Raw genomic sequence first — 12,846 nt, forward strand, 5'->3', positions numbered from 1 at the left:
GGGGGGGCCGCGGGGCGGAGGTGGGCCGGGCCGGGCCGGGCCGCGTCCCGTGCGCGCTTCTCGCTGCGCACCCGCGTCCGGGCACCAGGCGCGGCCCCGCGCGTCCGGCCGCTCGGTCTCCGCAGCTCTCCGGGCGCGGGAGCGGGGCAGGCGCGCGCCCGTGGAACGCGCTGGCGGGGCGCGCTCTCGGGGGCGTGTGCCTTCCTGCCGCGGGCGCGCTCTGCCCCAGGACGGCCCTCGCGGCCGCCGCCTCCCTGCTGCATCCCCGCAACAGCCCTGCCAGGCAGGCTTGGGGGGCGCCGGCAACGCCGCCCCGGAGCCGCCCCGGCGCTCCAGCCCCGGCGCCCCCGGCGCGCACCTCCTCGGAGGCCGCCGCCGAGCGACCCCAGCGCATGGCCGCCGGACGCCCTCCGCTGCTGCTCGCGCCACTCGCCGGGGTGCAGAGGGTCCCGACGGGGCGGCGCCCCCCCCCCCCCCCCCCCCCCCTTCGCTTCTCGTGGTTACAACCCGCGCTTCAAACAACTCTGAATCCCCCCCCCCCCATGCCCCCGGGAAACTTGGTGCCCCCCCCCGAAGGTGCAAAGTATGTTTATTGAGGCACAGAAGTTCAGTAAACAAAAGCAAACCGTTTTGAACCCGCGTTTCGCTGTGCACAGGGCAAAGCGTGTGTCCACAGTGGGCAGTCTGAGTAGTCGGCGGCATCCCTAGCTCAGTTCTCGCTCCCCCTATCGATCACCAACTCCTCCTCCAAGGGTTTGGACTCCAGCCCCCATCAGCCCCAGCCAACACGGCTCATGGTCAGGAATTCGAGGAGCTGTGGTCCAAAATGCCTGAAGCCCACCAGGTGGAGGAAGGCCACTGTGTCGCAGCAGCGGGAGGAGCGTGTCCGTCTGTCCACACCGTCACCGTAGCCAGAGCCCTGACCCTCACCCTGGGACCCCACACGCCTCCTTGGGGCCACGGGGCTTGTAGGGCTGCTCCGCGGAAGAGGCGTCCCCAGGGGTGCCCACAGGACAGGCCCATTGGACAGACACAAGCCCTTCTTACAGCAGACCCGCTGAAATGAATGGGGGGCAGGTTAAGCCAGGGTAATGGGACGGGGAGTCCAAAACATCTCGGGAGCACCGCCCTGGGAAGGCTGCCCTGAGCGGCAGGGCCTGTGAGGGCTGCAGGCTTGCTCATTGCTTGCAGCTGTGAGGAGAGACTATAAGGGCCGCCCGGCTGGCCAGCCCACTGCTCTCTCTTGGGTCCACCTTTCTGTGATGTGTTGAGCCAGGAACGGTAAGTTCTGCTCTTCTAATAATACAAGGGGAGGGTTGCTGCTGCTGAAGTTTATAGCTAGACCGGTTGTCATTCCTGAACTACGAGGCAAGACCTGGGGAGAGGGCAGTGCCAAAGCTCTGTCATGCTGTGCTTTGAATGCACCTCCTCGGAAGCAGGAAGTGCTCCGGGGAAGCTTGTGCGCAAGTGAAGCTGCAGGCATGGCCGAGTGTAGCTTCCCATATTTGTGCAGAGTTCCCTTCGGTGCTTCGGTGACCAAAGTCCGTCCGGTAAGGTTAGGATTCTCTGCACATCTACTCATGAACTCTAATCCTTGCCGGATCGGGTTCTTACAGTGCGTTTGGCCCAGTCCCTCTTTAAAAGGGCAACAGGAAAATGTTTTCCAATCAAGGGGACTTGATCTAAAACACAATTTATTTATAGTAGTCTGATCTGGCTCTCAGCACACAGATAATTATGGATTGTAGCTGCCACTTTTGGTCTCCTCTTGGGGTTTTAGAATGATATCCACACCTGGAACTTTGGATTCTTTAGGCGTTAGGGGCCCAGAATTAATCCAGCAAAGACACATGGTTTGTTGTTGGGTTGACTCTGGGTTGTTTAAGTCCTAAGCAAACCCAGGTTCTTACTTGGATGTCGCAATGACAACCCAGAAATGGCGTGTTCTTGCCTTGTTGCATGAAAGTTGAGGTGATAAGCACAGCTTGCTTGACCCTGAGTCTTGAGTTAAACAATGCAGGAATTGTCAGTTTAAAGTCATTTAAAAGGTCACCTGTAAGCTTCAGTGTATATTTGCCGATTGCTTATCTTGCAGTGCCACACTCAAGAGGGTTCTCCCTTGAAAATATGTGCTGGTTATTGTGCGAGAGTTTGGGCGGACCATTTAAAATAATGGGGCTCGAGTTAGCTTGACGTTGGACATAGCCCAAATTTACGGAGCTTTTGTCTGATGAAAATGGGATGGATTTGGGCCGCATCGACAGGGCAAGATTTTCCTCTGTATACATTTATTGTGCATCTTTTGGGTTTCTCTCCCGGGCTCTCCTCCTCCTGAAGGGGTGTGCGAAGGAGGTGGGAAATAAAACTGGAAGTGAAGCAAGCTCATCCCTTCTGCCTTTCAGGGAGAGGCCAAAATGGCGGCCGTGGGGCTCCTCCAGGAGCTCTCTGAAGCCATGACATGTCCCATCTGCCTGGTCTATTTCAAAGACCCTCTGATGCTGGATTGTGGGCACAACTTCTGCCAATCCTGCGTCGTCCACTACTGGGAAGAGTCCGAGGCTGAATCTGCTTGTCCTGAGTGTCGGAAGCACTTTCCGCAAAGGGATGGCAGGCCAAACTGGCACCTGGCGAAGGTGGTGCAGCTCTTCAAGAAGCTTTGGGAGGAGACCAGAGCAGGCGCGAGGCTGCACCAGTGCAAGAAGCACCGGAGGCCCCTGAACTTCTTTTGCAGGGAGGACCAAGCGCCCCTCTGTGCGGTGTGCAAGCGCACCAAGGCACACAGGGGCCATGGCATAGCCCTGGTGGGAGAGGTTGCCCACGAGCTGAAGGTAGGGAGGTGCTGCGTCAGCCCGGCCCGGGCACCGGCTTGGAAATGATGGCCGGGCCGACTCGTGGGGGCGGAGAGGAAGAAAAGCCGTCCTGCTCCAGCCGGATCCCTTTCCATTGTGCAGGAGAAAGTCAAGGCCCAGCTGAGAGGGATGGAGGAGGACAAGAGGAAAAGGACGGAAGAGCTGGCGACGGCTGGTCAGTACGCACGCGATCGCTCCCACGCTTGCTTCCTCGGCCTCCCGCAGGGCCGGTGCCGGCCGTAAACGGGGCCGGGCACCGGGACTTGCTGCTTTTCCTCATGTCCGTGGGCTTGTTCCCTGCCCTCCGCTCTGGCCCAGACGGTGGCGTGGCAGGAGAGGTGGCGGAGGAGGCCACAGCCGCTGCCTCTGTGGCTTTGACGCAAGGAAGCCCTAAGAGGCCGCAGGGGCGTCCGCTCAGGCGGAGGCGCCTCCTGCTGCCCCCGACTCACCCCTCCGCCTGGTGCCCTGGGCCCCCGGCACCCCGGCCACTGCCTTCCCTCTCCCTTGCCCCGGCTTTCCTGGAAGTGGCTCCCCTGCTCCCTGCTGGGTCCCTGGACCGGGCTGGTGCAGCCTGGGGCAAGGAAGCTTCTGGGCGGGCCAGCCGCTCCCCACCCCACCCAGCTGCCCTTCTCCTCCGCCTGCAGGACCTGTGGATCCCGGCCCAGGACACAGCGGCCTCCCGCCTGCCCAGCGCCCCCAGGAACACACGATGTGAGAGGCAAGCGTCATTGAGCACCCAGGGCCCGGGATAATGTGCTGGACACACGGGGGCTGCTTGGGGGCGGCGCACGGAGGCGGGAAGGCCCTGCGGTGGCCGGAGCCTCGCCAGCCTATGGGCAGCCAGCCTGGTGTCCTCCAGAGTTCTTGGACCACAGCTCCCACCCCCTGCAACCCGCATGGCCAGTGGCCGGGAACGATGGGAGCTCCAGTGCCTCACGTCTGGAGAACATCTGGCGACCGGCCCGGCGTTGGCCAGGGCGGCTTCTTCCGATGAACGGGCGCGTGGGCGGAGGGGGTGGGGAGGGCTTGGCAGGTTCCGCCCTCAGACCTCACTCTCTTCGCATGTGCTCCTGAATCGAGGCCCTCCTTCCTCGGTGGTATGCACTAAAAGGGGTCTGTGTTTAGAAGAACGCAGTCTCCTCCTGAGAGACCTGGGCACGGAAATGGTGCTGTTATTGAGCCTGGTCTTTATTTTGAGCCCAGGAAGGCCGTGCTCTTGCTGGGCTGAGCATGGCCCAGGGGAAATCGTGGTGCTGGTCCGACACGCCTCCCTTCCTCGGGATTGGGTCCATCTCTGAAGCGAACCCCTGTGAAAGTGCTGCACCGCCTTCTGCTGGAAGAAGGCCGCCTCTTCCGCCACGGGAGGCCGTGTCTCCTTTGAGTGCCGGAGGGGCTGCAGCGACGAGCGCCTGCTCCCGCTCTCCTTCAGGCCGCTCCGTAGGAGCCGTTCGGCTGGACTGGCCTCGCTGCATGTTGTTTATTCCCGTGGTCGTTGGGTTGGGTTGGGTCCCGCATCAACGCTTGAAGGCCTCCACAAACGCTTCCGATGGTGTTTGCTTTTATTGAAATAAACGAAACAACCACTGGCCCTGCCTGCTCCTCTGGAAGTTTGTCCTCAGAAGCCCCCCTGCCCTCGCCCGGGGAAAGGCCCAGGGAGGGCGGAGGGGGGCGGTCGGAGAGAGCTCTCGGGGCGATTCCCAGCAAGGGGGCCGTGGTGCTTCTGCGGCTGACTGTGGGAGAGGGCTGCTGCCTTCGTGCCCAGCTCAGGGGCTTCCTGCGGGGAGCACTTGGTTTGCTTTCAGCATGTCGCCGGTTTGTCCCCAGGCATCTCCAAGCCGGGCTGGAAAAATCTGCTTCAGATCCTGGAGAACCGGGGCTGCCAGCCCGTGTCAGCTGTGCTGAGCTGGACAGACCAGTGGCCTGGCTTCGTGCAAGGGCCCCTGCGGCTCGGCCAGTGGATCGGCAGGGCCTCTTGGTGTGACTCTGGGAGGACTCTCCGGTTCGCGATGTCTCCCCTGCTCTGGGAAATCTCTCTCCCTCCCTCTGAAATCAGGTGGACAAGGTTAGCTGTACAGCAACTTAAGGAACACTTACCGCTAACTTCCTCACTGGCGAACAGTTTCTTTCAAGGGGGTCTCCGTGTAGGTGAAGGTTGCGCCGAAAGCTCCAGAGCTGATGGACTACAGCTCCCATTTTCCCCATGAGTTTATTTATTTATTTAAAACTTTTCTAGACTGTCCCTTACCATGGTCTGGGGCTGGTTTAACAACGAGGCAAAATAAAATAAAGCGCAGCATCCAGTCGACCATAAAACCCCTTTTAGAACAATCAGATCTTAAAACACTGGGAAAACGAAAGGGTCCGTGCCCAGGGTGTGGGCGAGAAGTGTGGTCCAAGGCACCTGGAGGGCGCCAGGCTGGGGAAGGCTGCCTTGGGCTCATCCTGGAGATCCCTGTAAGGCTGGAGAGGCCAAACCTGCCTGGCTGCTGGAGGGGGCGGTGAGCTGGGAAGGTTGGCTGAAGGTGGAAATGGGGGAAAGAGCACGGGCTGATAAGAGAAGCGAGCTCTTCTCTGCCTGTGTACATACGTGAGGGCAGCCGGAGCAGGACTGTGTAAACAGCGCAGGATGCGGCTTCCTTGGGGATTTTCCTATGCAAGCGAGGGACGGAGGCCTGGACCCTGTTCCAAGGGTGTCCAGCCGCCGGTGCGCAAGTGCTGGTCACAGCCGTCCAGGAAAGGGTTTCTGGTCGAATCCACAGCTCGAGGAGAGGTATTGTTCTGAGTGGCCCACGGAAGAAACATGCCTCTATAGCAGACTGTGCTCTTGAAAACGGGGAACTAGAAAAGGCCCTCAAGGGCAAGGACCTTTCCCGGGAGACGGAGGCCAAGATCGTGCGAATCCCATATTCCTGATCACGAGGGATGGGTGGATGCGTGTGAAGCACGGAGCTGGAGATACCTGGCAAAATGCGGGACCCACAGAAAGAGCAACGAGTGGGCCTGAGATTGAATCAAGCCAAGGCAAAGATGGCAAGACTGAGGCGGTTACATTTTCGGCGCATCGCAAGAGGCCAGTCACGCCAGGGAGAGTAGAAGGCAGAAAATGGGGAGGAAGGCCAGATGGGAGATGGCCCGATTCCATCAAGGGAGCCCCAGCCTTGAGCTGAGGAAAGCTGAGCAGGTCCTGCCTGGGACGGCCATTCCAGGGGGCCCTCGTGCCTCGGGTCGCCCAAGTTGGAAGCGACTTGGGACCATCAGCTCGACGGCACACACCTACCACCCCCCAGCCGTGTCTCCGGGCTGTGCACGTTCTCACAAGAAGGTCTGTATCCCCAGAATGATTGCCCATCCGTTTCCACTCTAAAGTGTGGAAAATAGCCTCCAGTATAATTTCTTGGAACAGAAGCAGGTGCTTGACGTCAGATGGGCAATGAATGCATGCATGTGTGTGTAACGGGAACCTAGCAATGCGTCCAAAGTCCTGTTTTCTGCATCACCGGCCACTCAGTGTGTGTAACGCAGGCGATTATCACACAGAAAAGGGTTCCTTCCCTTGCAGAGGCAAAAAGAATGTTACACACAACAAGCCACCACATTCCAGCAGCTGGGGCACAAGTTAAATGTTGTGCACCACCCGGGAACGGATACGGTGCCGGGAACGTGTGCTCGGGAAGGCAAAGCGCAGAGGGCCCCAAGAATGCCCATGCCCTCTTTTTCCGGGTTTCCAAGCCATCAGCCAGCTGGGCACCTTTGCAAATCCTGGCATGCCTCGCAGGGGTGGCAGAAACAGAGGGGCCCCCCTCTCGGAAAAGTCTTTCCGCAAAAGAGACTCGCTCGGTCTTGATATTCATTTTCTCCTGCTGCTGGGCTGGGAAAAGAAGGGTATTCCATGGCCTCTTGAGTATTTTCTAGTGGAGAGAAAATGTGCTCTAAATACTAAGGTTTGGAGGGGAGAAAGGAGGAGGAGAAAGGGAGGCAAGATTTTGCAGAAGCAACATTGGATCTGCTGCTTTGGGAAGTCGCTGGAACACGCTGTACCCAAAGAAAACCCAGTAGGATGTGGGCAAGGCACAGCTGACGGAAGCCACTCCCAGCTGACAAACAGCTTTTTGTCGGAAGCTGGGCCGGTATTCTTGCCATAGCAATGCAGCTGAACCAGAAAACAAACAAGGACTTTTTTTTCCGTCTTCCGCATGTCCAAACCGAAATGTGTGTTGAGAGAGAGAGAGAGAGAGAGAGAGAGAGAGAGAGAGAGAGAGAGAGAGGGAGAGATGCTTTCTTTATCTCAGCAACAAAGTCACTCATAGTCAAATCTCCCCTTTAAAGTGACTAGTCCACCTGGCAGAAACACTTCTGAAATTCTGTTTCCTGTTAAAATATTAAGATCTCTGACTTTTTGGCAAAGCTCTGCTCAAGGACAAAAAGTGTTCTTTGTCATCTGTGTTACCTATGTTACCGTTTGAAGTGATCCTGCAAGAATGTTTCTAATCAACATGGAAAATAGATGAAAAAGATGTTTTCCTTTCTAATTCTTGCTAGCACAAACGCAAAACCAAACCCACCTAAAACAATTATCATTTAATTCTCATTCTCTACAGTCATCAAATGTCACAAATTGCCCCTGGAAGTCTGGGAGTCCTTCTGCAACCGGGGAGCAATGTCCAAATAAGCAAACAACACACATTTCCTTATTGATTGTTGATGACATACGGTGCAATTCTGCATTACCACTTAGTTCTGCTTGGGAGAATGTTGAACCCAGAAAGTGCCAGCTCAAGCTTTAATCCCTTTTATGTAACACGGCAAATACATCTGAGATGGGCTGAGGCATCTGTGCCAGCCGTTTCCCAGCTCGAGGGAGCTCAGCAGGCTGCTTCGGAGGTGACCGAGGCTCCAGCTCTCTGGTGCTTTGGAAATCGGAAGCGGAATAGCGCAGGCTCTTGATGCCCACAGAAGCCCTTTGGAGATTATTTTAAGGAAAAGGGCAGTGCCTGCAGATTTGCCCATCCATGGTGCGCCTGACATGCCAGCAACACACAGTGTGATGTCTATTTAAGGAGGAAGTAAGGCGTTTAATGTGGGGAATGGGCAGATATTTAAACCGCGAGCTGTGTTACTTTGGTGGTAGAGCACGCAGCTGGCATTGCTTCTGAATGCTCCCACTGCGATTGCCTGCAGTTTTGGTTTAAAAATGCTGCTTGGGTCAAATGCTCGTGCTTAAAGTTTGCTTGGTGGAAAGGCAGGGCAAAAATTAATGCGTGTTTAAAACAACATCTGCATTCCTGAAATGTCATACTAGAGCAACCTGGCATGTCCAGTCCTGCTTTAGAAAAAACATCCTGAGCATCTACAGTTTTGTATTTTAAACTCAACTGTTGATTCATTTTTTACAGTTATATTATGTCCTTTCCTCCAAGGCAGCTTGCAAAGTTCTCCAGTTCATCCTCGCAACAGCCCTGTGAGGGAGGTGGGGCTGAGAGTCCATGACTGGCCCAAAGTTTTCCAGTGAGCTCCATGGCTAAATGGGTCCCAGAACCCAGATCTCCTGAGCTTTATTCCTGCAGGAAGGAAAATGTTTTTATGCAGCGCTTGGGAAGCTCAGAGAAGAGAGGCAGAAGTGGGGTCCTTCCGCTAGCCTTGCTGGAGACCCTGATTTTTCCTCTTCCTTCCCCTTTCCTCTTTCCTTGTGTGTCTTTTCTTTCTTACTATAAATGGCAGAAAGTGACTTGTTTTGCTAACCATAGGGAAGCCAGTCCAGAAGATCTTTGGCAGAGCAATGGGATAAAAATACTTGAAAAAAATAAATAATAAGATCCAATCCCAGGCACAGGTACTTGGGACTAAGCCCGACTGCACTTAATGGATTACAGTTGTTAATCATGGAGGGAATCAGTCTGCAAAATGACAAATTATCAGCCTAATCTCTGTTTTGATATATTAAAAATATAGTATGTCAACCAAAGCTCGTACAATAAGCCTAAAGCATGAAAGGGGTTTTTTTGTTTGTTTATGCTCTTGGCATTTGTTTCAGAAAACATTTGCAAGGCCAGGAAAGGGGGAAACACTGTCATGGACAGACATGTGAGTCATGCAAACTGTATGTGCTAAGAAGGGAATAAATGACGAACGATTTCCTGCAGATTTGCCTTAACTTTAGAAAGGTCTGGAGGTGATTTTGGCTTGAGGGGGTGCTGAGAAAGGGGGGCGATGGACAACCACCCAGACATTCTGAAATGTTGTATCTTTCCTCGTGGCTATGAGCTGCGGGTCGGAATATTGTGCTTTTAGCATTTGTGTTTGTGTGTGCGCGGGCGGGGGGGGGGGGGCTTTGTGTGTTCTTGTTTTGTCTTCATGAAGTGGCTTTCCACAGAGCAGTCTTTTTCAAGACATGCCCCAAAATGCACAGTGAGGCCGTCTTGGTCTTAGGAGCGAGCAAAGTCAGCATTAGTTAGTCTGAAGACCGAGCCTATGTGAGGAAGTTAAAACAGAATAAGCTCTGCTAGGGTGAAGGTTAGAGTTCCCCCACCCCGCCAAAGCTCTTCATGCGCTGTATAAACCCCCAGACTCTTGATAACAGGTCGCACTCCTGCTGAAGGGGGCTGCGGACGATGACTGCAAATGCCAAAATAAACGGAGGAGTCTTTACGAAGCCACGGGAATCCTTGTTGCTGCTTCTGCTGCATCTGGCCAAGCCAGCTCCCCTTCGAGAATGTTGGCTCTGAACCTTCCTTTCCCACCTGTTTGCCCTCTTTCTATTGTCTCCTAAAATTGTCTTTGCTTGCGCTGTAAAATTTCTGTTGGCTCTTGCTGATGTGGAAGAGAAACAGAGCCACCGTCATTCCTAAAACGATCAAAAATACAATTGACTCTAAAAAACCCTCTGTGCTCTCCCATTTATATAGTTGCTCAAGATGCTGCGATTAATGAGAGAGAGAGAGACTTACACGAAGCGTATCTGCCTTCACGAGTGCAAGTGACCAGGCTGCATGGCCTTCTGGGCATCGGACGCTGCCCCGAGAGAGTTTTCAGCAGCTTGCCCAAACCTCTCAGATTCATGATGCTTCTGTTGTTCCGAAGCACCATTGGGGAGCAAGACCGGGCCTTCCTTGCGGGGCCTGAGGCCAACCAGCAAATGCTCTTGCAAGCCAAATGCTCCAAGAAGATGCTCCCAACGCTGACGTGCAAAACAACCCAGGGATCACCTCTGCAGCTGACTATTTTGACCACCCCATGGCACGCCCCTTTCGACAAAAAAAGCTAAACAGATAGTTAAATTTCAACCCCTCGTGCAGGATTGTTCCTTGGGTCTAAGTCCTGGCGGAGGGGCATGTTTTCAGCTGGAAGCCTGGAAAAATGACCCCCCCCCCAAGAGGCCACTCCTTTCCTCCCTTCGTGTCTCTGTGGCTTGGGAATTCGCGCAACTCACTCTTCTCCTGCTGGTTTAAACGAAAAGCTGGTGTGCGTGCGTTTGGTGGCCATGGCAGGCCGTTTATAGCTGGCCGTGGAGAAGGTGAAGGACGCCATGGCTGTCCAGGGAGGAGGTGGCATGTGGCATGTGGCAGGAAGGGCTGAGGCAGCGCCGGCTGCCAGCTGCTGCTTCTGCAGCGCCTCCGTGTTCTTGGCATCGCTCTTCCGCCCCAAGCTGGACTTGCGGCAACTCCGGGAACGGAAGCCCTCCCAGTGGGCAGCCGGGCTTCGCTCGTCCAGAGTCAGGGCTGGGGCTTCCTTGAGGGAGTCCATCCGTCTCGGGCTTGGTCTTCCTCTTCTCCAGGGTCCTTCGCCTTCCCACAACAGCTTCCGTTGGGTCACTTCTGCTTCTAGGAAGAGCCCTGGCTTGGTTCTATGGGGGACCCCTCTTGCTCGCCTTCCTGTCGGTCCCGGGCATTTGGTACGTTTATACCGGGAACGGCACCCAGTCAAGACTGGGGGTCCCAGCCCAACTGGTCAACACCAGCCCCCTGCACGGGATGGAAAGGCACAGCAGCCAGGGCACATGGGCCAGAATCATTTTATTTATTTATTAAAACATTTTTATGCTGCCCCATTCGCCGAAGCCTCAGGGCGGCTTATAACACTAGATAAAACAATAAGTTAAAATATCCATATAAAATAATCATAATTTAATTTATGCAGCTCACTCGGGACCTTCGGGACCCACAATCAGTCTTACTGTGCACGAAGGGGCACCTTCTGAGCTGTCTTCAGCCGCAGTTCCTTCTAGAGAGCTTTGCAGTACTCTGATCTGGAGGAACATGGGAACTGTAGTCCCAGACCTCTGGAGAAAGCCAGGGTGGAAAAGGGTCCCCCTCTCTCTTGAATGTTGCCGAAATCCTTTTGTTAGGTCAACCAAAAACCATCCTGCAAAATTATGAAAGCTTTTGGAGACGCCCGGATCCTTTCATTAATGGAACGATTCCCTTTATTAGTGATGGTTTGGGTGATTAGCTATCTGTGATGTTTAGTTAAATCCCAGTAATTATTTCTGTATCTGCACAGATATAAATGGGCATGTGTAGGTTTCTGCAGATGGTACTGCGAAGCCGTTAACTTACCAAGCCATGCGCCTGGCAGCTCTCTCCCTAATGAAGTCCTGGGATTTTTACAAGGAGCAGCTTCTGGGGCCAACAGAGCGCCTTTCCTCTCCTCCTGCCTAAAAAACGTGTTCTGAAGCACACCAAAGCTCATGTTAGTTGGAGAACACGGTTCGTTGTTTTTGTTGTAACCAGTGAAGGGCACGAGCCTAGGCTGGCTTAGGTTCACACTTGCCTAAGATTTCAGCTTAACCTATCCTACCTCCCAGGGCTGTTGTTGTGAGGATAAAATGGAGTGCAAGAAGATTGTGTCCGCTGTCTTGGGTTCTCAGCAAGAGGACGCAAGGCGAGAGAGCAATGCAAGGCAGCGTGGCTCCCACACTTCTGCATCACGCTTCATCGGATGCTGAGCGATATTCCGGAATAACCTACTGTACGGGCTTGTTCTGGTGTGAAAATGGACAAGCGCACGATTCTACAAGTCGCCTCGCATTCCTTGCAGCAAGACAGGCAAGAATACCTCTTACACCTTCCTGTTTATCTATCTTTACAAGCACATTTAAATGCACACACGTTATATTCAAATTCTTTATATTTAAGATATACAATCTACGTATAATATAGATATATTACACTATGTTTATTCCTTGTTATTGCCTGTTTTATTACCTGTTTTAAACTTTTAAACATTTTTTTCTGCTTGTCTATTTTTATTGCGCTTTTATCTTCTGTTTTTATGCACAGTGCAAACCGCCCAGAGAGCAGCAGAGAAATGAAATAAATCCACGCATTGGGTGCATCAATTTCGGCGGCTCCGGGCGGGTCGCCAAGGAAAATGCCCGAAATCCGCCCCGCGCAGAGAAAACGGGGCAGGCAGCCGCTTCTCGGCTGCCCCCTCATGGCCGCCTATCGAAGAATCGCAGCGCCGCACTCCGCCTGAGAACTCTACTTCCCGGCATGCACCGCCAGGCTCGGCCTTCGCCGGCGCACTACAACTCCCAGCATGCCACGGGAGCAGCGGGCGCGCGGCCTCCTGGGATGCGTAGTTCGCCCGCACTCGCGCCGCCGGGTCGGCCGCCGTGGAGCCGAGCGGCTGCTGGGCGCTCCCTCCGCCCCCAAGGCACGCGCGCAGCGCGCCTGCGCAGCGGCTGCGCCAGGCGAGGCCCATCGCGGCGGGGCTTGGTGGCGCGCCTGCGCACTGGCGACTCCGGAGGATCTCTCGCGAGGAAGGACGCCATTATCGCAGCCGCCCGACCAAACACCACGAGAATTCGGCAGGGAAACGGTAACCTCGCTCGTCCCGCGGCGGCCGGCTGGGGCTGTCGCTCCTCGGCTGGCGGCCCGGACGGGCCCCGGCGCGGCCCCCTCGCGGCGCCGGAGAGCCCGCGCGGCCCCTCAGAGCGCCTCGGCCGCAGGGCCGCGGGGGGCGGGCGGGGGAGGGGAGGGAGGGAGGGGGGAGGGGGAGC

General features: G+C 55.3%; 1 protein-coding gene across 2 annotated transcripts in view; it reads left to right on the forward strand.

The window, feature by feature from the left end:
* The first annotated feature begins 12,577 nt into the window (after window positions 1–12,577).
* LOC123022331 (BTG3 associated nuclear protein) overlaps window positions 12,578–12,846 on the forward strand; it is a 122,261-nt gene continuing 121,992 nt past the window's right edge. For both annotated transcript variants that reach the window (XM_044427986.1, XM_044427987.1), the window contains exon 1: window positions 12,578–12,665. The gene's annotated coding sequence lies outside the window, so the exon portion shown is untranslated. The remainder of the gene's footprint in view (window positions 12,666–12,846) is intronic.

The sequence above is a fragment of the Varanus komodoensis genome, unplaced genomic scaffold (assembly GCF_004798865.1).
Source record: "Varanus komodoensis strain SLA01 unplaced genomic scaffold, ASM479886v1 scaffold19, whole genome shotgun sequence".
In the NCBI taxonomy this organism is placed as follows: Eukaryota; Metazoa; Chordata; class Lepidosauria; order Squamata; family Varanidae; genus Varanus; species Varanus komodoensis.